Below are 25516 nucleotides of genomic sequence, written 5' to 3' on the forward strand. Positions count from 1 at the left end.
TTGCCAAGAACAATAAGCAACAACTAGTCCATACCTGGTTGAATAATATAAATTTGGACGGATTTAAATTCAAATTTTCACAAACCACATGGTCACTCGGAATCATCCTCAACGCCAATCACATCCTCATGGAACACATGGCAAATTAAAAAAAGATGGCCTGATCACAGACCTCTCAACAAAAGGAAGTGCAACCATTTATTCCAGAAAGCAATTTTAGAACAGCTGTTCAGGTCTTGTTCTTTTGCATCTGGATGGTGGCAATACCCTGATTCATGGCCTCCTAGATTGTGCACTGGCCCCCTTCTGGGCATTGTAGTTACTGCAGCATGTTTCATTCGAGCCTGAAGAAATATGATCACATCACACCATTCCTGATGGAACGCAACTGACAACCCTTTTTTTCCCGCACCATCTCCAAAACAATCATTATAAACAAAGCCATCACAACCGGCACCCCCGCATATCTAACTGACAAGCTCACCATCTTCAGTGACTCTCAGCACACCTGCAGCCACAACACATGAGAGTGGAGGCAAAGAAGTGCACAATACAAGGCAATAGGGTTTTCTCTCTGTACCCCAGTATCGGAAACAATATCCCTGGTTCCCTGAGGGCCGCTACAACCATGCTACAATTTAGGGAAGAGCTGAAGATGCACCTCAGTAAGTACACTACGTAACAATGCATTAACAGCCCACTTCTGCTGCCAGAACCCAGCTATCTTTCCCATTACTTGTTGAATGTATCTTTGCTTTTACATTGTACTGTGCTCTGCTTCCTTTGGCTAGGTTTGTGCTACGCTGCTGGACCACGATCCTTGCAGCCACTGCGCAAGCCTCTTATCCTTTGGATTTATTGCCTGACTTCGGTCTCCCCAAACGCCGAGCGTGCTTTTATGCACTGCCAGTACCTATCCACACCCACTTACGGATCTAGTTGGGGTTGAGACCTTGATCTCCTCTACGACCTTATCCCTTCGACCTGCCATGCACACCCTAGCCGCCCTGGATGGAACATTGATCCTCTCCATGTGACTCTCAATTGACAATCTCCCAGGAACCTCGAAGTCCACGTTGAATCTGTATCAACCTTGGTTAGAACACCGTTCCTCTCCACTTGTATTGTGTCTCACTCACTGCATCTATAGCAACTTCTAAGGTATTTTTTTATTCATTATTCCTGATGATGATCCCATAACTGTTTTGGGGATCAAAACGTCGTCAACAACCACATCTTAACTCTTACCTTCATTTATGATTTATACGGAGTACAAGATGTTATTTTTATTGTGACTGTTGTTATTTCCTATTTTCACATAAAAGTCACTTTAAGTTACATGCCCGAGGTAAGGAAATCTGTTGATTTCCAGAAACCCTGTCACGTCCTGCTCACTTTATGTTAATGTATTGGGAATTCGAATGAGTGATGTCATGAGCTGGACTCCCCATATAAATAAAATGACCATCAGTCACAAAAGGGTGGGGGGAGCTCTGCTGAAGGAGTACAATAATTCATCTAAACAATGTGTAGCTCCAATAATTGACATCTACAAAGCCCGAGCAGTAACCGCATCACTTATGGGGCTGAGATTTGGGGCTTAGGCAACGTGGAGGCTTTGACCAAGGCAGAGAATAAATTTCTAAAGGACCTTTTGGCCATCCCGATGAGTACCCCGACAGTTCCTGTGCTTTTGGATACGGGTTGTAAAGCAATCAAGGACCAGGCTCGCTTACGGCCTCTCCTCCTTTGGGCTCGTCTGTGGAGGGTTCCGGAATTAAAATCATACGCAGGCGGGCTGTCAGAGGTGATGGGCTTGGACGGCTGTAACAAGATTAAATGGCTTAGGGACATTAAAAATCTTTTAGGGGACCTAGGCTTGGGGTCGTGCTGGTCCGCCCACTGTGCCCCCCCGAAGGCGACCCTAAAAAAACTATACTGGGAATGGGTCTCTGCTAAGCTCATCAGCAATCAGCGTCACTGCAATTCCACCGCAGCTTTTTTGCAAATAAAAGACGTTGTTGCCCTTGAGCCTTATCTGGACATAATTACGGCACCTATGGACCGGGGACTTTTCATTAAATTTAGACTAGGTACATTACCTCTAGCTGATCTCCTCTCTAGATGGAACATGCCTGCGCAGGCATCACGCTACTGCGCCCTATGTACTAATAGGCCAGAAACTGTGATCCACTTCCTTTTTGAATGTCCAGATTACGCCCGTCCAAGATCCCACTGGTTGAAACCACTTTGTAAACAATTGGGTATTCGCCAGCACCTGGTGGCTCTTCGGATTTTATTATCTGACACATCCTCTCAGGTAGTTTGCGCTGTATCTAAATTTTTTAAATGGGCTTGGATAATCCGTTTAAAAAGACTGTCCTTATCTATGTAACATACCTTTAAATAATTTATTACTGATCTTATTGCTATTTTTTATCTGTTTTGTTTCTAAATGTACAGTCTTTGACGATGTGCTGTTTTTATACATTTTGTAATGCTTTTATGATACCTGCATATCGAAATAAAGCTATAAATGGAATGGAATGGTTAATGTATTGTTTCCATGTTTTATTTTTTGTTTAATCAATCCTAATACCGTCCATTTAGACAGGAATAGACCCAATCCTGATTGTAGATTTGTGGCTATGTGAATGTATTCTTCTTGAAAGGGACCTCTGTCTCTAATAACTTACTACTACTATTGGTCCCTTCTGACTCGCAGGGACACCTGGTTAAGTGTTTATATACACATATACCGCATACATTCATACAAATGGACACAGACGTTAAAAGAGATGCCCACTCGGAGGGAAATGGTAAAATGACCTGTGAAAGGGTCAATGGCAAAAGAGAGGCCTACAAGAATGGTAAAAGCATTAGGGGTAGGAATACTCTGGCTTCCCTGATCTTAGAGCAGCTCCTAGGACTTGAATCCGAAAGGTCCCACAGTGATTTCACAAATTTCTGGTTTCAGGGCTACAAATACATATTGAGCACAAACAGCGCCTTGCTAAAACAGGATTAACTGAAAACATACCTGGCCTATGAACTGCCCAGCAACTGTTTTTAGGTCTCGCCTACTCCATTCCGCAGGAATGAGTATGCGAGTCTAATGCAGCTAAACCACTACTTAAACCCAAGGCTCTCAAAAGGCTCCCAAAAAGTGGATTTCGAGAAGTGCACGTCCTCGTGCACGAGCTTGCCCGAGCCTTCTGCCTATCAGCCTCCCTCCCACCTCCCCCCTAATTGCTTTAACTTTCACAGCCTCGAGGCCGTGAGCTACTTGAAAGAGATCCGCTCCGCAGCTAATCTGACATCAGCATCTCTCCCCCTCCCACCTCCCACGGCCGTCCTTTCTGCCCGCCTCGCACATCACATATGAGCTTGCCCCACCACATAATGTGCACTGTGGTTATTTTTTGACAGTGTGCGATGCTTTGGACAATATTCCAGTGCATGTTTCTGTTTGTTTTAGCTCGCCAAAGCGCACGTTTTCTTCATCTGCCTACCTAGTAATGCTTCTCTTCCACCCTGCCTTGTCTCGCCCGTGTGGCTCTTCCCTTGCCTGAGCCTTCTGCCTATCAGCCTCCCTCCCACCTCCCCCCTAATTGCTTTAACTTTCACGGCCTCGAGGCCGTGAGCTACTTCAAAGAGATCCGCTCCGCAGCTAATCTGACATCAGCATCTCTCCTCCTCCCACCTCCCACGGCTGTCCTTTCTGCCCGCCTCGCACACCACATACGAGCTTGCCCTACCACATAATGTGCACCGTGGTTATTTTTTGACAGTGTGCGATGCTTTGCACAATATTCCAGTGCATGTTTCTGTTTGTTTTAGCTCACCAAAGCGCACATTTTCTTCATCTGCCTACCTAGTAATGCTTCTCTTCCTCCCTGCCTTGTCTCGCCCGTGTGGCTCTCCCCTTGCCCGAGCCTTTTGCCTATCAGCCTCCCTCCCACCTCCCCCCTAATTGCTTTAACTTTCACGGCCTCGAGGCCGTGAGCTACTTGAAAGAGATCCGCTCCGCAGCTAATCTGACATCAGCATCTCTCCCACTCCCACCTCCCACAGCCGTCCTTTCTGCCCGCCTGGCACACCACATACGAACTTGCCCCACCACATAATGTGCACCGTGGTTATTTTTTGACAGTGTGCGATGCTTTGCACAATATTCCAGTGCATGTTTCTGTTTGTTTTAGCTCGCCAAAGCGCACGTTTTCTTCATCTGCCTACCTAGTAATGCTTCTCTTCCTCCCTGCCTTGTCTCGCCCGTGTGCCTCTCCCCTGCGCCCTTCCATGATGCGCTCTCCCTAGTGTGCTCCCCCAACCCATGCTGCTTTCATGTCTGCGTCCTTCTCAAGCTCCACCTTGCTATTGCATGTTTGCTCTCCCTGCACCATCTATATTGTTCTCTAGCTTCTGGTACCCATTTACTTCTGCCCTCCAATGTTGCTTCAGCCACTCTCAGGCTCACCTCCTGCTCCCCCTCTCACAATGCGCGTGCACTCCCCCCACCCCTCCCATTTGTTCTCTATTCTTGCATTTGTTCACGGCCGCAAGGCCGTGACACCACATCAAAGGGCTTCTCCCAGCGTGCGCTCTGCGGCTTCTCCTCCCCTAATTATTCATGGCCGGCCGGCCGGCCGTGCTCTGCGGCTTCTCCTCCGAAAATTATTCATGGCCGGACGTACTTTCAGTTTCCCGGCCGCCCCCCACTTCCCATGCATGTCTTGTTTGACAAAATGTTACTCAATTACCTTGCTTTAAACAAGAATGCCCTTAAGACTTTTTAAACAGGCTTATTCTGCCACCCTTATTCTGCTGCTAAGTGCTGTTAGTTTAACTCGCACGAAGTCACATTGCGTAAAGAGAAAGGCTATATCCAAGTGAGTGCTTTACGCATCACCCACTGAAACTGCTGACCTGTTGCTCCAGCATGTACACAAGAGTAGCATATGCTACGCACTACGATCGCTGCATTGTATGCGGCCATATTGCTTGTGCTGTTTACTTCTGCTAGCACTCCGTACTGTCACCAAGCTAGCTCTCAGGGAGTCTCTCGTGTGCTTTAGCCTGCAGTTTATCGATGTAAACATCCCACGCATTCCGCTGAGGCGCCACCCCCTGCTGCACAGACAGTGTTCTCTACGTTACCGTTTTGACAGCCGCCCACTCAGCCAGAGTCCTAATGTCGGGGCGGGAGTGGACTTCCGGGGTATATCTTCACAGCGCTTCAATGGTGCAAACCCTAGTTTCTCTTGTGCAGCAATGTGCCAGAAGCGCGTCCCTGCCTCGTCTTCCCAGCGCACACACCTACTCACGCCACTGAGCATCAGTGATGGGTGGTAATATGACCCAAAGGTGAGCCGAGGAAATTGCCAGTGCCCACCACTCCCAGCGATCGTAGTGCGTAGATCGTAATGGCTTCTGGTAACACAAAGGCACCCGAGTGACTTACGACACACTTAATATGGCCAACAGAAAATACATGCAAACAATACATTCTGCAGGACCGCTGCTGCCCACCGCAACACATGCATTGATGTCAAGAAATGGAAAAAACACTGGTAAATGTAAGCATAATTGTATAATAGCTTTACTGTCTTTTTGGATTTTTAAATTACCTTACAATTGTGGCGTTGGCGAATCGATTTTGGTGCATCCTACCATTGCCTGCCACTGTTATTATAGCATACCGATCATTAAAAATGCTGACTCTCAAAGGCCCCGATCTTTAACATCGAGTGAAAGTAGCTTGTATATATAGTCATCTTGTGCTCTTGTTATTCCTCATTACAGAAAACAAAAGAATGCTAGCTAATGGGACAGCAATTTACCATTTTTTACGGGTTTCCTATTCTAGTTTGCTTTTGTAGCTGAAGACTTAGATAGATATCTTGTACACTTTGATACGCAAGACCCACAGCACTCACAGTGATTACACCATTCTCGAGGTGCCTTCCACAGGTGAGTGCCATTTAAATAGGTGATAACATGCATCATTCCCTGTTTGTCTCCACATCCACTAGTTTGAACACATTTCCTCGGACCTTGCTATTGGACAGCCTTGTTGTGTTGACGTTAATATAGAACTCTGTGACTGCCTGTGCCTTGCATTAAATACATTAATTAATGCGATCAAAGGCATGCTTGTTGATATTAGATATGTGACACCCTGCGTTGTTCAATATCCGACATGTGATACAGTTGTTATACAGAAAGGCGTTCTGCCTTGGAGCTGCTTACTTCTGAAAGCTAAAACGTCTTTATAAACACACACACAACCACACACACACACACAACCACACACACAACCACATACACAACCACACACACACACACAACCACACAAACACACACAACCACACACACACAACCATACACACACAACCACACACACACAACCACACACACAACCACAAGCACAACACACACAACCACAACCACACACAACCAAACACACACACAACCACACGCACAACCACACGCACAACTACACCCACAACCACACGCACAATCACACTCCCAACCACACACACAACCACACACACATCCATACACACAACCACACACAACCACACACACAAGCACAACCACACATACAACCACACCGTCAGTGCACAGTTTCACCAGGCACAGACACCATCAGTCGTCAGTGCATGCTTTCACCGGGCACAAACACCACCAGCTGTCAGTGCACACTTTCACCGGGCACAAACAACACCAGCCGTCAGTGCACGCTTCCACCAGGCACACACCACCAGCCGTCAGTGCACGCTTTCACCAGGCACACACACCACCACCAGCCATCAGTGCACGCTTTCACCAGCCACACACACACACCACCAGCCATCAGTGCACGCTTTCATCAGCCACACACACACACCACCAGCCATCAGTGCACGCTTTCACCAGCCACACACACACCACCAGCCATCAGTGCACGCTTTCGCCGGGCACAAACACCACCAGCTGTCAGTGCACACTTCCACCAGGCCCACACCACCAGACGTCAGTGCACGCTTTCACCAGGCACACACACACCACCAGCCATCAGTGCACGCTTTCGCCGGGCACAAACACCACCAGCTGTCAGTGCACACTTCCACCAGGCCCACACCACCAGACGTCAGTGCACGCTTTCACCAGGCACACACACACCACCAGCCATCAGTGCACGCTTTCACCAGTCATTCACACACCACCAGCCGTCGGTGCACGCTTTCACCAGGCACACACCACCAGCGTCAGTGCACGCTTTCACCAGGCACACACACCACCAGCCGTCAGTGCACGCTTCCACCAGGCACACACACCACCAGCCGGCAGTGCCCACTTCCACCACAGCACCACTCAGGGGCACCACAACATCACTATGCGCTACAACATCATCACTGAACGCCACAGCATCACTTGTCCCCAAAACAACATCACTCAGCGCCACCACAGCATCAATCTGTGCAACCATTCAACAACAACTGGTTCAAATATTTTCTGTCAATGTTTCAAGCTTTATTACAAATGTCATAAAAAGATGTTAAATGTTTTCACTTCTGTTCTTGTTAAAACATTGTGATTTGTCAGATCAATACATGTAAGACAGGTGAAAACTAAATATGTAATTTTACTAATGCTATAGATGTAACATTTGCTAACTTTATAACTATTGGCATTTCTAATAACAAAATTAATACTTTTATATTTTGAAAAACAAACAAAAATTTAAGAAAAATTACATTTTACACACCAAAAGCTCAAACTTTTCTATTGCGAGACCTATTGCATTGCAAATGCTTGTTATCTCTACTTGGGGTGTCTGTGACTTCGGGTCTACATCCCAAAGACCATTTGTTATTTGGATCACTACCATATAGGAATCCCAGAAATATGCCTACAAAGATCCTCAACGTTCTGGTCGATTGGAGAGCTGGAAACTCACCTTGTCATTAGGCCTTATTTTACAGCCCAGCCTACCAAGCTTCCCAGAAGTACTGGGCATTTCGGAGCCATTTATTTGTACTTGTTTTAGACCTTGGAAAACATCTCTGCAGCACCATCTCATAAAAGAAGTGGTGTTCCCTTGAGAGTAGTACTAAGCATTGGACCAAAGAAAATGGCTGAATGTGTTACCTCTCCTTCGACGAAAGGGAGCTGGACTGCCCAGTGTCGGAAGAAGCTGTCCAGGCCTAGACAGATAAAGGAGAGGCTGGGCTGGCTGACACTTTCAAGGATCAAGACAGTAATACCCTACCCAGTGGCAACAAATATCTAAAGCCAGCAGCTGTTACCAAATATGACAACTATGATCATCAATTGCATCATGAAAGTGGCAAAGATTTGCTGTAGGCAGCAAAGGACCATGTCTTCCAGTGAACTAGTATTGCCTGCTTTACCAGCTCACATGTACATCTCCCCTTCTATCAGGTAATGTGCCGCTGGGAATGTGGACCAGTTGTGGGCACCGAGTGTCACCTTGAGAAGTTTTACACAACTCGGTTAACTTAGGGGGTTGCCCACATCTCTAAATATGAGGTACAAAGAGGACTCTAGGGTCTTTATCTTTCCATAAGGAGCCATCAGCGTGCTAACCAAATTGTTCTGAAATCAGAACTAGCAGAGCAATCCTTCTAGTTTTTCTAATTCCCAGTTATCACGATTACATCTTGCTGTGTCCCATCACCCTAAGCAAGGATGCCCCGCTCCCACTGGGCCCCACCTTTTCTGGTGGGTACCCTAGGCCTTTTGGATACCCAGACACCAAAATCTTGACTGTAGCCAGTCATGTCAGAGAGAACAATGCCTAAAGTTCTTGAAGGCCCGTGTGAGCCAACCCATGGCACAGGCCTGTTTCCCAGCACCCACTGGTACCCTGAACTTCTGTGACACCGGTTGGTTTGAGTCATAGTTGATCTCCTGAAAGATATAGAGTAACCTCCCATGATACTTAAAGATAAATTACATACTTGCGCACCTGACTCTATTGGCTTTGTATGCTGTTTAGTTTTGAGTATACCACAATAACCCACTTTTCAGTGATTATGGGATCACCAGTTCACTTTAGGGTACTGGGATTCTTGAGTATTGTGCCTACGACACATTATATCTTCCATTGCCAGTATATTTTGCGTAGTCAGTGGCAACTAGAATTTTTTAGGGCACTGAAACTTCATTGGGCTGCATCTCAGAACAGCCAGAATAACTCCTCCTGCCGGCGCGTCTGCAAATTGTCTTCCTTTGCTCTGGGCAGCTCAGCTACTCTTTCCCAGGGTGTCCTTGGCTTACTTCCATCTTGAAGCTGTACGGTCTATGGATGAGCGCGTACTGCTGGACTGGTGGCCATTTTCTCTGCAGGTGTGACTCCCAGTCAGCAAGTTACCACAGGTCAATGATTCATCCTAGTAACTCATGCAAAAAGAACAATTGATGGACAGAATGCAGAACAATGCCATACATTCACCCCAGTACAGAGATCTGGGCCTAAATCCATTTTGCTCACCATGCCATTCCAGTTTGGACCCAGCCATATGCAAATCAGTCTTGACCCTGCACCCAATGGGAACAGTCCAGCCCGAACTGCCAGGCCAGGTCCTCCCTGGACTGGAAACAAGCATCCTAGGACCAGTTTCTGGCTTTCAGCCCTCATCAGCCAGGATAGCTTGACTCCAGTGGCATGGAGAGCACGGGACCCACATCTAGGCATGCCCGTCCCACTCAGGGTGATAAATGCAAAAAGAACAATTGATGGACAGAATGCAGAACAATGTCATACATTCACCCCAGTACAGAGATCTGGGCCTAAATCCATAGTTTTGTTGCTCACCATGCCATTCCAGGTTGGACCCAGCCATATGCAAATCAGTCTTGGCCCTGCCCCATGGGAACAGTCCAGCCCGAACTGCCAGGCCAGGTCCTCCCTGGACTGGAAAAAAGCATCCTAGGACAGGTTTCGCATCAGCCAGGATAGCTTGACTCCAGTGGCATGAAGAGTATGGGACCCACGTCTGGGCATACCCGTCCCACTCGGGGTGGCAAATGCAAAAAGAACAATTGATGGACAGACTGCAGAACAATGTCATACATTCACCCCAGTACAGAGAGCTGGGCCTAAATCCATCGTTTTTTTGCTCACCATGCCATTCCAGTTTGGACCCAGCCATATGCAAATCAGTCTTGACCCTGCACCCAATGGGAACAGTCCAGCCCGAACTGCCAGGCCAGGTCCTCCCTAGACTGGAAACAAGCATCCTAGGACCAGTTTCTGGCTTTCAGCCCTCATCAGCCAGGATAGCTTGACTCCAGTGGCATGGAGAGCACGGGACCCACATCTAGGCATGCCCGTCCCACTCAGGGTGATAAATGCAAAAAGAACAATTGATGGACAGAATGCAGAACAATGTCATACATTCACCCCAGTACAGAGATCTGGGCCTAAATCCATAGTTTTGTTGCTCACCATGCCATTCCAGGTTGGACCCAGCCATATGCAAATCAGTCTTGGCCCTGCCCCATGGGAACAGTCCAGCCCGAACTGCCAGGCCAGGTCCTCCCTGGACTGGAAAAAAGCATCCTAGGACAGGTTTCGCATCAGCCAGGATAGCTTGACTCCAGTGGCATGAAGAGTATGGGACCCACGTCTGGGCATACCCGTCCCACTCGGGGTGGCAAATGCAAAAAGAACAATTGATGGACAGACTGCAGAACAATGTCATACATTCACCCCAGTACAGAGAGCTGGGCCTAAATCCATCGTTTTTTTGCTCACCATGCCATTCCAGTTTGGACCCAGCCATATGCAAATCAGTCTTGACCCTGCACCCAATGGGAACAGTCCAGCCTGAACTGCCAGGCCAAGTCCTCCCTGGACTGGAATCAAGCATCCTAGGACCGGTTTCGGGCTTTCAGCCCTCATCAGCCAGGATAGCTTGACTCCAGTGGCATGGAGAGCACGAGACCCACGTCTGAGCATACCTGTCCCACTCGGGGTGACAAATGCAAAAATAACAATTGATGGACAGAATGCAGAACAATGTCATACATTCCCCTCAGTACAGCGATCTGGGTCTAAATCCATCATTTTTTTTGCTCACCATGACATTCCAGTTTGGACCCAGCCATATGCAAATCAGTCTGGACCCAGCGCCCAATGGAAATAGTCCAGCCTGAACTGCCAGGCAGTTCGGGCTGGACTGTTCCCATGAGGCACAGGGTCAAGACTGACTTGCATATGGCCAGGTCTAAACTGGGGTTGCATGGTGAGCAAAAGAATGATGGATTTAACCCATATCGCTTGACTGGGGGTGAATGTTTTAATTTGATCTGCATTCCGTTCATCAATTGTATGTCTTGTGCTTTCTCGCCCTAAGTGCCCCAGGTATGCCCAGACGTGAGTCCTGGGCTCACTGTGCCACTGGAATCAAGCTATCTTGGCTAAAGAGGGGTGAAACCCCGAAACCGGTCCTAGGATGCTTGTTTCCGGTCCAGGGAGGACCTGGCTTGGAAGTTCGGGTTGGACTGTTCCCATGAGGCACAGGGTCAAGACTGATTTGCATATGGCCAGGTCTAAACTGGGGTGACATAGTGAGCAAAAGAATGATGGATGTAAACCCAAATCTCTTGACTGGGTGTGAATGTTTTGATTTGTTCTGCATTCCGTCCATCAATTGTGTGTCGTTTGCCTCATCCTGGTAACTTCCATACATTGTGCCAGCCTTAAAGTAAAGGTGCAAGATTCCTGACCTTGAATGGACTTCCTTTTCAGTTGACCTCCTTCTTGAATCCAGAGCGATTGAACGAATTGGCGGAAGAATACCATTTTATATGCCAGGGTCAGACAACTGGAAAACGAATCAGCTTGCAATCAGAAATGGAGTATGCTTCAAATTTGAATGGTCAGTAGTAAGCTTTTCCACAGGCGACATCACAGGGGTGGAGGTATAACCTTTAGAAACTGGCAGTGTATTCAAAGCCCAAAGCCATCTGTACCACCACTGGAGGAGAGGAGAGGAAAGGGGATAAGCAAGCTAATGGCTTTCATGCTAGGGTTGCACCCACCACGACTGACCCAGCGTTGGGGAACCATTTGTCAATGCATATGAGCCCTTTAGATGGCCACTGTCATGTTCCTGGCATTCACACCTATTCATCGGGCATTTTGCCATACCACACTACACTCACTACACTCTCAGTGGAAGTTAGGCTCCATTTATTAGGAACTGAATGTGGAAGTTAGTAGAGCTCTCCCCTCTAACGGCAGAGTTAAAAGGTGTGCCTCCTCCCTTAGAGGTTTCTTGGATACATCTTGGGCCACAACCCATTTAGTGCATCTCTGAACATTTATCATCTAACCTGAAGCACTGGCTTTCATCATAAAGGATCCACCAAAAGAGATAAGTAGAAGTGTGACAAATATTATGGGCAAATGTGAGACCAAGGTAATGGCTAAAGAGAGTCTATTAAAAAGGGGAAGTATAAAAGTGATCTACAGAAATTGATAAGCTTGAAAGAAAGTTAGAAGAGATTGATATAAACGAGACAATCACAAAAGGAAAAGAGTAAAAGAAACACACAGATTTTAAAACGGTAAAAGAGGTCCAAAGAGAGGAAAATGGTAAAATAGACCCATTGATCATGAAATGGTAAATGATACATACAAAATAAAATGAGTTAAATAGGTGAAAACCACAAAGACAAAACGTAAAACCGACACTGAGAGTTTACTAGTGACCCCCAGAAGGGTCAAAATGGCAAAAGAGACCAACACTGAGGCCATCATTATGAAGAGGCCAGTATTTCATGGGGACGATACGGCGGTAGGCTTTACACGACAGAATTCACAGTCAAAGGGGCATATCAGAGCCCTCTGGTTCCTCGAAATATTATGGGTTCATTCTGGTCCATGACACAATAGGATGAACCTCTCAACCTAATAGCAGTTTTCATATACAGAATCGGTGAATACGAAAAATACTTTTCTAATTGGATACTTCCTTTAGAGGCAATACTGGGCCATCTCTCATATAAACAAGCCGACTGAATTGCTAGGACCACTATACCCTTATGTTAGATTGACAAATATGTAACCCACTTGAATTTGTGTGGTGCGGTTATCGCTTTGGAGGACATCGACAAAGTCACTGAATAGGATTTAGTCAACCTAACAAGAATACTCTGGGTGTCTATGAAATTCGAGCGATCCTTATGGATTGTTTCTAAGCCTTGAGAAAGTTACTTTGTAACGAAACACATGTCGGATGCTGATCCACCGCTCTACAGGAGGTTTACTGTATTACACCTTCCAGCCGTGTAATGTCATGTCATTGCAATTTTTTTTTGCTTCAGAATCAAATGTATTGAGAATATTGCCCAATTTGTGTATCTTATATACATTAAATTGAACTGCAAAGTATTCATTGCTCCTTGCTTAAATTGTGTATCATTGCATTGGATAACTCTCCACGAATGAAGTATTGAACAGGTCAGAGTGCCGAGGTTTATCTGTGTATATAACATGTACACTGGGTTCAGTTGAACCACAGTGGGTTGACACCTGAGGTAGTGGGGTGCTTGTTCTCCTTTGCACATTAAGAGTGATGTGCTACCATTTGAAACCACCACTACCTTTTGTTGATTATTGTAGAGACTGATTTATGACGGGTGTGATTCATGGCACCCATGTCAAGGGGGCGGGGCAAGTGCTAATCATGCTAAATAAACTGCAGCCTATAATCCCAACATAGCCCAGGCCTCATGTCTTCGTGATGTAAGGGGTATGTTTTTCAGGTTGTTGGAGTGAGTCAAGTGCGGGGCTTAATCTCTTCACCAACTTGTGAATTAACACAGCGACTGTCTTGTGGTTTCTCCTGATGAGTTGCGGAGTCTGACAGCCTTGTCTGAGTATCACGATGAGAAGTGTTTGTCTTGTAACAGCCAGTGCTTTAAATGGGCCGGTACTCACCGGTACGGAGTACCAGCACTTCCAAATTTTCTGGCCGTCAGTACCGGCACTTTTCTTAGGGGAGGGAGAGTGCTGGTACCCTCATTGACAGCACAGCAGGCGTTCGGTGTCTCCTCCAGATCAGAGCTGACCCCGCTCTGCCTCCGAGGAGCTTGCAAGTCACAGAGCCCCTCAAAGGCCCTTTGCAGAGTCGCTGCTGGAGATTCCAGCAGCGCTCACTTGAATGGCCCCAGACAGCAGAGGTCTGAGAGGGCTTGCCATGCTTCATGCTGTGATCAGCAGGACAGGGTCTAGGAAGACCCTGCTCTGTTTATCAGGTGCACAACGGCTATTAGGCTTAAAGTGTTGAGGCCCCCCACTACCTTCCTCCATCAGGCATGTGAAATGGGCTGGGGCTGCCAGTTAGTAATCTTGTCCCATTTAGGGAAATGCATGGCAGTACTAAAGCGTGCGGCACCCCACAAAAACATCTACCTTCCCAAAGCCGTTTTTTTCATCTTTTTGTTCAGCACAGAGGCTGCTTTCTTTTGTGTGCCCCTCCGTTGAAGCAGGAAATGAAGATATAAAATGGATAAATGATGTTTATTCAAGTAGTAACATCTTAAGGGCCCACATGCAGGTGGAATCAGTAACGTGTGAAGAACAGCTCTCAAAAGATCAAATCTTACGAACATTCTATAAGGATCGTTCCAACAGATGACATAATAAACACTGGTCTACCAATGAAATAAAGATATGTAAAAATATTAGATGATGAGTGTATAAAAAACAAGCATAGAAGGAAAGGGGAGGGATAAATGTATACAAGTGAGGTGACAGGTGAAGTTAGGATTGCCACTTTCTTCACATAAAAATACCAGATATTTGTTGAGTACTGAAATCATGAATGGGCTTTGAAATGGTATTTTAACACAAATTTGTGGAGTAAAAAAACCTGTGCATTTCTTGTTAACTTTAATAATCATTTATACATATATATATATATGTCTGTGTGCTTGCTGACCTGTGTGTGCCTATTTTTATGAGAAAAAGAGGGAGAGAATCAGGACACACTCAGGAAATATTTTAAAAGGAATGGGTGGAATACTTTTGTGTTCATTTCAGCTTGTTTTGCTCTCTATGTGTGTGCATGCTTGAGAATATATAGTATTTTCCAAACAACAACAAATAATGTATGGCATTAACCCCTTCCGTGCTCCCACTCCCTCCCCAGTGCTGCCGTCGACCAATGGCCGACGAAGCCACGCCCACCTTTTAGAACCCCCGCACCGCGGCGGAAAAATTGCCGCGGTTAAGGCGTTAAGAAGCAGTAAATATTACAAAAAAAGGAAATGTTAACATATAATCCTGTTTGGCTTTCTTTTTGTGTAATGAGTTAATCTGTTTTGTTTACATAAACGCATTTCTCATGCTTTTTGATATGTGTTGTAACTGGTACAGAGGTCATTATGTATCCTCAGATCTTGCCCTTAGCCCCGCCCCGCCCCTAGCCCCACCCATTTGCCACACCTTTAACTCATTTTAATGAGTACCTGCACTTATTTTTCCCCATTTGAAGCACTGGTAACAACGTTTCTCAGTCACTAGCGAGTTAGGACAAGATAAATAAATGATAATCCTTTAGCTCAGCAGCAGAATGCCGTTCGGTGCAGCACGCGCACACCTGATGTGCGCTGGCGCCACTTAACACCACTTAACACTGCAGCCAGCATCCCACGGTTGACGATACCTCCGGACACGGCCTGGACGATTGATGGCCCAGAGCCCATCTATGGCATAAGAACAACATCCGGAACCGGAATCCATCAGGTTCCCACTGAACTGCTCTGCTGCCAAAAAGCAATTCAATTCAACGGCGCAGACACAGATCAATAAATATAGACCGTCTTGTTTCCGTGCTAGCTTGCTTTTGTCTGTCGCTCGCTCTCTCTCTCTCTTTCTCGCCTTGCCGTTCTCGGTGCTTGTTTGTGGCTGTTATGTTTTTTTACTGTTGTCCGTCCGCGTGCCTGTTCTAATCTCTCTCTCTCAGATTTGATGCGAGTGCGCCCCTCTTTTTCTCTCAGCTTGCTAACGGTCCCAATTTAATTGAGATAAGCGCTCCTCTTTGTCGACGAGGCTCAAAGACCGACAAAGCCAGACCGCGTTCAAAAGAAGCACGTGGGACAGAGAGACAGGCTGAAGAGGGAAGCGCGGCTCCATCTGCAAAAGAAGAGACTGTCTCTCTCACAGGTCACCTCTAACCGGCTGTCTGTGTGTGCGTCTCACAGCCTGTGACTTGCCTCGCTTGCTGTGCGTGTGCGCCTCTCCCACAGCATGCCTTTGTTCCTCCCACCACACAGCCTGCCTCTAGTATGTTTCACAGACTGTCTCTGCACATGCTTCTTTCATATTCTCTCACTCTATCTATGGGCATCTCTCAGCACGTCTCTGTAACACTCCTTGTAGAGTTCCTCTTCGTGTGTGGCTTTCGCAGTCTGGCACCTCTGTGCCCATCACACACACTGTCTACTTCTGTTCAATCTTCTACAACAGTCAGAATCTAAATGCCTCGCACCGTCTGTCTCCGTGACCTTTTCTCACAGCCTGTCTATCTGCGTGGGCTTTTCCCACAGTCCATCTCAAGGCATCTTTCTATATTAGCTCCTCAAAAATTCCGTTTGAGTGACAAATTCCTGAAAGCATGGCTGTATGACTCTCTCAGAACAGTCCCGCACTTACCAGGCAGACTGTCTCTTGTGTGTGACCTTCTCACAGCCTGTCTACTGAGCGTGCCAACCTTGCAATCTGTTGCGAGAGCTTCACTTGCAGTCTACCCATACGACACACACCTCTCGCTGTCTGCACCACCCCTCTCATAGTCTGTGTGCCTCTCTCACCGCCTGTCTTTCACTGTGTCACTCTCACAACCTATCCATGGGTGCCTATGTCAGACCCTGTCTGTGCCTTTTTGTCTCAGTCCACTCGCAGCCCAGACAGAACACACGTGTTCCTGTTTTACAGCCTGTCTCTCGCTGTCTCCCTCTCTCATGCTGCCCATGTGTGCCTCCCTCACAGCCTCTATCTCGCTGTATCTCTCTCACATGCTCTCCACGTGTGAATATCTGACAGTCAAAATCAAAAATAACTTCATTCGCATTTGGAAAATGCATAAAAGTTCACATAAGGAACAACAAAAGGGCAATATACTAGTTAAGGAGCACAGAACAATACAAGATAAATCACAAGACACCAACATAAGCGACACAGTTTGTTAGCATCAAGGTGCACGCCAAAGAACAGTTCATTTTTCACAATATCTGACAGTCGGTCGCACACAGTGCCTCTCTCTCCCAGCATGCCCCTTGCCTCTCGCAGAGTGTCTTTTTACACTGCTCCCACAGCATGTCTCGGGTCTGCGTGTCCGCATGACGCTCTGTAGCAGGCACCTTACCTCTGTATTCTGTCTTTGGATCCACTGTCCACTCTTTGTGACTGCACGCTCCCGGCTCTCGAAGCCCTACTTGTTCAGGGCAGCAGCAGGCAGCACACAGTTAGTGGCAGGATGTACTGAAGCGTCGGTGCAGGCATTAGACCCAGCTACTGTCTAGCCATCAAGTGACAGTCTAATGCAAGCTCGCTGTGCAGGCAGCATGCACTCAGTGACCATTGGTGCAGACATCCTTGCTCAGACAGGAGACATCCAGTGACAGTCAGTGCAGCGCTCTGGGCAGCAGGCATTCAGTGAGAGTCGGCGAAGACCTCCATGCGCAGAAGTGAACTCCTCTCTGGCACCCTTGACAGGTGCAGGGACGCGCAGCACAGCGCAGGCTGAGCTAAAGACGGAGCAGTGACGGGTGAGAGGGGCTCCCTCGGGCTGCACGCTCCCGCCCTACTGAAACCCTGCCTCTCACTGACGTCACAGGGGAACTCCCCCCTCGCCACTTTTGGCTCACTGAGGGTGAGACGAGGGCAGCGCTGTGGGGACAATAATGAATGGCGCGGCTCTGAGGTCACTGGGGGTACGACACTTGCCGACCCATTGAGAGACTATATGGCCCTATGGAGTATTACCAAGATAATGCTAACTTGCAGCCAGATTCATCAAGCCGAAAACGGCTCGCAAAGGGCCAGATTCTGAGAATCTGCCTCTTTGCGAACGCTATTTTTGCATTTGGGATTCATCATCCCAAATGCAAAAATCACATTTTTTGAAATCGCTAAATTGCGAATAATTGCATTTAAGGAATCTCAATTTGAGATTCCTTAAATGCAATTCATGAACCATTTTAAATTTGCGAATTCGCAATATAGGGCCGCTATTTACCGCAAAGTCTGACTACGTGGTAAATAGCGAAAACTTAGAAAAATGCACTTTAGTGCATTTTTCTAAGTTGTATGTTACACACACACATGTCCTTTGGACATGTATGTGCGCAACACCAGTGTACATTACCATTTCAGGGGTGCTAACACCCTGGCACCCTTAAAATCGCTTCCTTATTTACGATTCGCTAATTGCAAATCGCAAATAAGGAATGACTCCCCATTCATTCCTATGGGCCTTTAGGCCCATAGGAATGAATGGGAAAGCCATTCCTTATTTGCGATTCGCAATTAGCGAATCGCAAATAAGGAAGCAGTAGAAATCACAAAAAATATTGCGATTTCTACATGAATCCCGTTTTGCGAGTCTTTAATAGCGATTCCTTAAAAATCGCTATTAAGGACTGGCAAAACATGACAATGATGAATCTGGGGGTTGGTTCTTAAAGCTCATTTGATTGCTCAAAAAGACATCTTCGAATGATATATTTTGACCGGTAGATTTTGACTAGTTGATACCCAAAAACACCAGGATGTCTTATTTTTCACTGAGAAGCAGGCGATATAATTGTCTGAGTGTACCACAATATGCGAGTTAATAAGAGTCATCAGCTCCTCATTATGAGCCATATTCAATTCGCTAACAGAAACATTTATGACAAAGTGCCTCAACTGTACTTACAAAAATCTGTTTTTTTTATATAACTCTGCTAACGTTCAAATGACAAAATAAAACGTCCACGAATATCTGGCCAACAGTTTGCAAAGGAGACTTACGCTAATTCCCTACTCATGCAGCCCTTAAAAGAGGGCGAAGATTTGGGTTATGCCACAGCTGTATGTATGTGTTAATAGATGCAGCTTGAAAGTTTGCCCCTACGCATGCCATGTCTGAGATATACATACAGGGTCTCAAATCGTGTTCGTGTGAAGTATATAGGGTCAAATATACCTCCCACTCTCAAACCATCTTGGTGATTTTGATAGAGTATAGCCCTGCCAGTGGCCTTTTACTTCACCCAATTGACCGTAACTAAGCGAGGAGCAAAAGCAGCAATAAAATATAAGGGCGTCTCCTCCACTAGGGCGAGGAGAGTCGCCCCACTGCTTTCTCGCAGTGCGAGAAGCAGAAACATAAAATAGTGATAACTGAAAGTTATTACCATTTTATGTTTGTTTTCCGGCAGGCGGGCAGGGGATGAGTGGTGTGCCTGCCCACTCCAGAGTGCGCAAATACTGTTTTGTCAGCCCCCTGAGGCCGCTCAAACCAGTCATACACACTCTGCCCTTATCCATGCAGGCTGCCTTCATGGAGAAAATTGCCTCCCCATAAGCTCCTGCCTGGGCAGCGCCTGACCAATCACAACGCTGTAGAGAAAAGGTTTTTCTCTTCGTGAAGTCAGGGCAGGTTTTGGCTAAACTAACCTATGGAGCACACATTTAAACAACTGAAAGTTTCCAGAAGCTTCTCACTATCAACCTCCCACCAAAATTAACCAATCTCCCAACAGAGTTCTCTGGGAGCCACTATACTCCCTATTATCCATAATAAACCACATATTAGCTCGTCCTTGAATGTATCATCTGGTCTGCCTGGTACAAGAGACTCTTCGCCCTGGCCCACCTCCACGTCTGCCACCAAATATTCCTTACTGCACTTCACTATCAGTCTAATACACAAAAGGAACCTTTTCTAACTAATGAGGCGTTCTCTAGCACACCTGCAGTGGGCAGTTAATCAAGACACTTGAAATCATTTTAAATGTGTTATGCATACACTCAGGCCTAGTTAAACGCTAGGTTAACCCAAGATCTAAAATGGAAGTTAGGTGACTGCAATCAACATGAGTAAATGAGACAGTTATGTAGGAGAACGTACACATTTTCCATTAATATGAGTACAGTGGTTACAGTTTGGGTAAATACGTTGTACATGTGACTCTTGGTTACCAAAAAGGTGATCACTTACTACATTCAAATATTATAAGTCATGCAGATTAGTATGACCAAACACACATTGAATATATATGTTGCATATAATTAACTTATAAAGGATAGAACTCTAAATTACACTGCTCTAGTCATTAAACTGTTCCTTCATAATCATACATATTGTGAAGCTGAGTGTGAGACCCCAATGGAGCTTTGTGGGGGGGTGGGGGCGGCCGACCAGTGGGAGGCCTGCCGCCCCTGGGGGTTTTTGGGGCGTGGGGGGGAGAACTGGACAGCAGCATCGGGGGATTTGTGCGTTTGGGCTGGCGGCGGGTGCTTTGGGCTGCGGTTGGGCTGGGATTGGGCTGGTTGGGCTGGGGGGCCTTTAAGACCGGCCATTGTGTGTCACTGACCATCATTTCGGTGGCAGTGACACAGCAGCCCGCGGAGGGTTTGGGCACAAGTTTTTTTAGCCTGTTGCGGTGGGGCGAGAGCTCGTGGCTTACCTGGTGGCTTCTTTGGCTGGGGTGACCTGTTGTTGTCCGGGCGGTGTTTCTCGTTGGTTGGCCGGTCGGTCGGGTCCGGAGGCGGCAGAAGCAGTGCGCGTTGAGGCATGGCGCGAATGGAGGATCCCCGGGTGCAGGAGGCCTTGAGGTTGCTGGGGGAGGCGGGCCGAAGTTCAGGTAAGGCCGCCGCGGCGCGCTGCGAGCGGCGCCGCGGCGGATGTACTGGCGTGTGATCCTCAGCTGGTCGCGGCCGCGGCAGCGGAGGGCTTGTGGGGAGGGGCGGTAGGGGGGTGGAGAGCGGGCGGCAGGGCCGGGCTAAGCAGGTCCCGGGTGGGAGGAGGAGGGCGGGGGGGAAGAAGGGTGCGAGGGGCCGGCCGGTTTTGGAGTTTGCGGGTGATGCTGGGGGCGGGGGGAGGAGGTGGGGAGGAGTGCCATTGGGGGAGATGAGGGCCTGGTGCAACAGGGAGTGGGGCAGGTGGAAGAGCTGCTAGGCGGCCGGGAGCATGGAGAGGTGGGGGCGGAGGGGGAAGAGCGAGAGGGGCGGGGAGATGGGGGGGTGGGGTCCCCTTTGTTGATCGAAGAATCCGACATGGAGAGGGAGGGAGGGTGGGAGAGTGAGTTGGACTGGGGGTCGTCGTCTGGGGGGGGGGAGAGTGTGGTGGGGCCGAGCAGCTCGCCGTCGCTGAGGGGTGCGCTGGTGGAGAGGGGGTGGGGGAGCGGGGGGTCACGATTGGGGGGTTATGGGGGGGGGTGAGGGGGGGTGAGGTGGGGGGGTAGGTGGTGCCTGGGGGACGTGGCGGGTGGGAGGTCGGCAGTGGGGGGGGGGGCGGAGTGAGGCAGGGTGGGGGTGTGGGGCGTGTGGTGGGGGGCACGGTTTGGGGGAAATTGGAGTGGGGAGGGGTGGGGGGGCCACGGCGGTCGGAATGGGGAGAAGGGGTGGGGATGGGGTGGGGGGGTGGCATGGGCACCCGGCAAGGTGGGGCGACACTCCACGGGATGGGGGAGGGGCTCCCAGAGGCGGTGGGGGGCGGGTGGAGATTTTGGTGGGGATGGGGACCGTTTTTTACCTGGCATGCTGGACTCCACGTTTTTCTCTTGGCAGGAGCTGTTGGCGAGGCGCTCGGGAGAGCAGCCTGCAGCTCCGGTCCACCGAGGGGATGGGTCGGCTCTGCCTTGTACGGGCGGTCATGCTCCACCGAGGGACCAGCCGTGGGAGCACGTTGGATGGCGGACCGAAGGGTCCCCACCTGCCCCTCCCCGAAGGGTCGAGACGGCCGCGGGGGACGGGGAGTGTGCGATTTGACGCTGTGGAGAAGGCTTCAGGGTCATGTGCAGCAGAGGGTGTGTAGGGAGAAGGCGGGGTTGAGCCGGCTAGAGTCCCTAGGGGGCGGCCGGGTGATGCGGTACGTACAAGTGGGCAGTGATGTGGAGTCAGAGGAGGAGGGGGAGATTCTGGAGGGGGAGGGGGAGGAGTAACATTGTTGGAAGTGTATTGCAGGTATGCCCACAGCAGGACGCGCCCAGAGTGACGGCCCCCTCAGCTCCACAGGTTAGGCGGCGGGATCCAGTTCGGATGCCGACCTTGATGCCAGGTAAGGTTGTTAACGGAGCGGGGTGTGGTTCGGGCAAGCAGCGCTGCGCGCAGGTGTCAGTGGGTACGGATGCTGGGGGGGAAGACTTGGTGCGGCAAGTGAAAGGACGCTATGTGACGGACACAGGGGTGGGCCCGGATGGGGCGGGACCGTCGGAGGGGGTAGGGTCGGGGAGCACTGGAGCAGGCACCGGCGGGGGTGCGGCGGTGGGACGAGCGACGACGGTCGAGACAGCCGCCGGGGCGAAGGAGAGTTGCGTAGTCCAGGTGCGTAAGCTCCCCTACATGGGGGTGACTAAGCCGCTAGGGGCCCATTTGTCGTTGGCGACGTAGGAAAAAATATGGAAGGGGGAGTATGTGGAGATTTTGAAGCTCCTTCACAGGGAGCTGACTTCTAAGGAGGGGTCAAAGGACTAGGAACAGGAACAGGAGCTGGCAAGGCGCCCTAAGGTACCGCTGACGATTGATAATTGGTCGGTGGCGTTTCTAATATACGCTAGCGTATATTGCGAAAAATATCCGGACCGGGCCATAGCATTGTTCAAATACATGGATGTGGTCCGGAGGGCGCAGGTGACGTACGGCGGTTTCGCCTGGTCACATTATGATGAGGAGTTCCGGGCAAGGACGGCGTCCGACCCGGATGCGAAGTGGGGCGAACTGGACTCCGACTTGTACTAACAGACGATGGGTGGGGCAAAGTTCGGCCGCACCATCTATATGGTCAGCGGTTTGCCGCTCGTGCCGACCCCCTTTTCAGCCCGCCCCACCCGTGGGGGTGTGGGGCAAGGAGAGAGCGCCGGTCAGAACACGGTCGGGGCCTGCTGGGATTTCAATAAAGGTGCGTGAAGCAGTCAAGTGTGGCGTTTTCGTCACGAGTGCTCCAAGTGTGGGAGGAGACACCCGGTGGTGCAATGCTGGGGAGTCGGAGGTCCCCCAGGACAGCAGCCCGCGGCGGCGGGGAATCAGGGTGGGACGGGGTGGAGGGAAAGGGGGAGCGGGAGCCCCGGGAAAAGGCTTGTACACCGGTTAGGCTGGATCGGCTGGAGCCTTTGCTGGTGGCCTATCCGCGGGCGGACGATGCGGCCGTTTTGCAATGGGGTTTCTGTGAGGGTTTTCGGTTGGGCTATGAGGTTACGCGGATTGCGCGCTGGGCGGACAATTTGAAGTCGGTCAATGCGCACAAGGGGATTGTGCGAGATAAATTGTTCAAGGAAGTGAAGGAGGGGCCGGATGGTGGGCCCCTTCGCAGAGCCGCCTTTGCCAAATTTGATTATCTCCCCGATTGGGGTGGTGCCCAAGAAGGAGACGGGGCAGTTCCGGTTGATACAGCACCTGTCGTGGCCGGAGGGGTCGTCTGTAAATGATTTCATCTCGGCCGAGCTCGCGTCAGTGTCGTACTCGTCCGTGGACGTGGCGCAGAAGATCGTAGCGGCGGTCGGGCCGGGCACAATGATGGCGAAGTGCGACATTAAGTCGGCGTTCCGGCTGCTCCCGGTACACCTGGAGGATCACCAGTTGTTGGGGATTCAGTTTGATGGGGGCATTTTTGTTGACAAAGCGCTCCCCATGGGGTGCTCTATCTCCTGTGCGTCCTTTCTGCAGTGGTCTTTTTCCAGGCGCACAGGCTCAGAGACGGTGACGCACTATCTGGATGACTTCTTTCTGGTGGGGCGGCCTGGTTCGACGGACTGCCAGCAGCAGCTGGACGGTTTTACGGACCTAATGGGTTACTTAGGTGTTCCCCTGGCGCCAGAAAAGACGCACGGTCCCAGTACGGTGCTGTCCTTTCTTTGTATAGAGCTTGATTCGGCGTCCATGGAAGCACGCCTACCGGAGGACAAGAGGTCAGCGATGTTGGCTTTGGTGAGAGGCATGCTGGACAAGCGGAAGGTGACGGTGCGGGAGGTGCAAGTACTGTTGGGACATCTGAATTTTGCATGCCGCGTGGTGCGGGCGGGGCGTACGTTCTGCCGTCGGCTGGGTCTAGCGCTGTCAGGTTTTACTTTGCCGCATCATCATCTGCGCTTGTCGGAGGGGACGAAAGAGGATTTGCGGATGTGGCTGGCGTTTCTGGGGCGCTTCAATGGAGTGCCCATGGCGCCCCCGGAGGATTGGGAGTGGGAAGTCACGCTGTATTCGGATGCGGCGGGAGTTGGAGGCTTCGGATTGTACTGGGGGGTCGGTGGTGTGCGGAGCAGTGGCCGCCGCATTGGCAAGCGGGGGGCCGCAGCATCGCGTTTCTGGAATTGTTTCCTTTGGTGGTGGCGGTCACGGTGTGGGCACAGGAGCTGGCACATAAGCGGGTGCTGTTCAGGGTGGACAATATGTCAGTTGTACAGGTAGTTAACAGGCAGTCGGCCAGGGACCCGCAAGTGCTGAAGCTGATGAGAGTGTTCGTGCTTTGCTGCCTGGAACATGACATCCTATTTCAGGCGCGACACGTCCCTGGGGTGGACAATGACATTGCGGATGCTTTGTCTCGTTCACAGTGGCAGAGGTTCCATGGGCTAGCCACGGAGGTGGAGGAGAGCAAGACGCCTGTTCCGATGGAGCTTTGGTCGGTGGGAGGGCGTCGACATCGACGTCCACTTGGAAGGCGTATGTGCAGGCTTGGGAGGAATTTCGACGGTCTGGTGCGGTAAGGCAAGGGGACCGGTGGCAGCGATGGCGCAGGTGGTACGGTTCATGTTGGCCTTGATGGATAGGGGTTTGTCGAGGGTGACAATTGCGGGTAAGTTGTCGGCGGTGGCATTCATGGGGAAGCTGTGGTGGGGTTATCCGCCGTCAGCTGGGGAGTTGGGGGTACGTCTGTTAGAAGGTTGGGCAAGGGAGAGGGGAGCACGCGTGAGTCAGCGGAGGCCCATTACAGAGGACATGCTGGGGTGCTTGTTAAAGACGTTGCCGTCGATTTGTCGTGATGGGGGGGAGACAATTTTGTTTTCCACACTCATGTCGTGGTTGTTTTTTGGAGCATTTTGGGTTTCGGAATTGGTGGGCCTGAAAGGGGGGCCGGGGGTCCTGTGGGAGGAAGTGGATGTACAGGCACGGGAGGTGTCAGTGAGCTTGCGACGCTCAAAGACGGATCAGCGAGGGGAGGGGACGTGGGTGGTGCTGGGGCCGGGGAGATTGGAAGGGGTGTGTCCCTCGGCGTGGGGACGGCAGTGGCGGCCGGACAGAGTGCGTTGGTTGGGGAGGTTTTTGGTCGGGGGGACGAAGGCAGGGTGA

At 49.7% G+C, this 25516-nt stretch overlaps 1 protein-coding gene across 1 annotated transcript in view; it reads right to left on the minus strand.

The window, feature by feature from the left end:
- The window catches only part of LOC144783003 (putative G-protein coupled receptor 132), a 170941-nt gene extending 153175 nt beyond the window's left edge, over window positions 1-17766 (minus strand). The window contains exon 1 of the mRNA XM_078662206.1: window positions 17388-17766. The gene's annotated coding sequence lies outside the window, so the exon portion shown is untranslated. The remainder of the gene's footprint in view (window positions 1-17387) is intronic.
- Between the last annotated feature and the right edge of the window lie 7750 nt (window positions 17767-25516).

This window comes from Lissotriton helveticus, chromosome 9, assembly GCF_964261635.1.
Source record: "Lissotriton helveticus chromosome 9, aLisHel1.1, whole genome shotgun sequence".
In the NCBI taxonomy this organism is placed as follows: domain Eukaryota; kingdom Metazoa; phylum Chordata; class Amphibia; order Caudata; family Salamandridae; genus Lissotriton; species Lissotriton helveticus.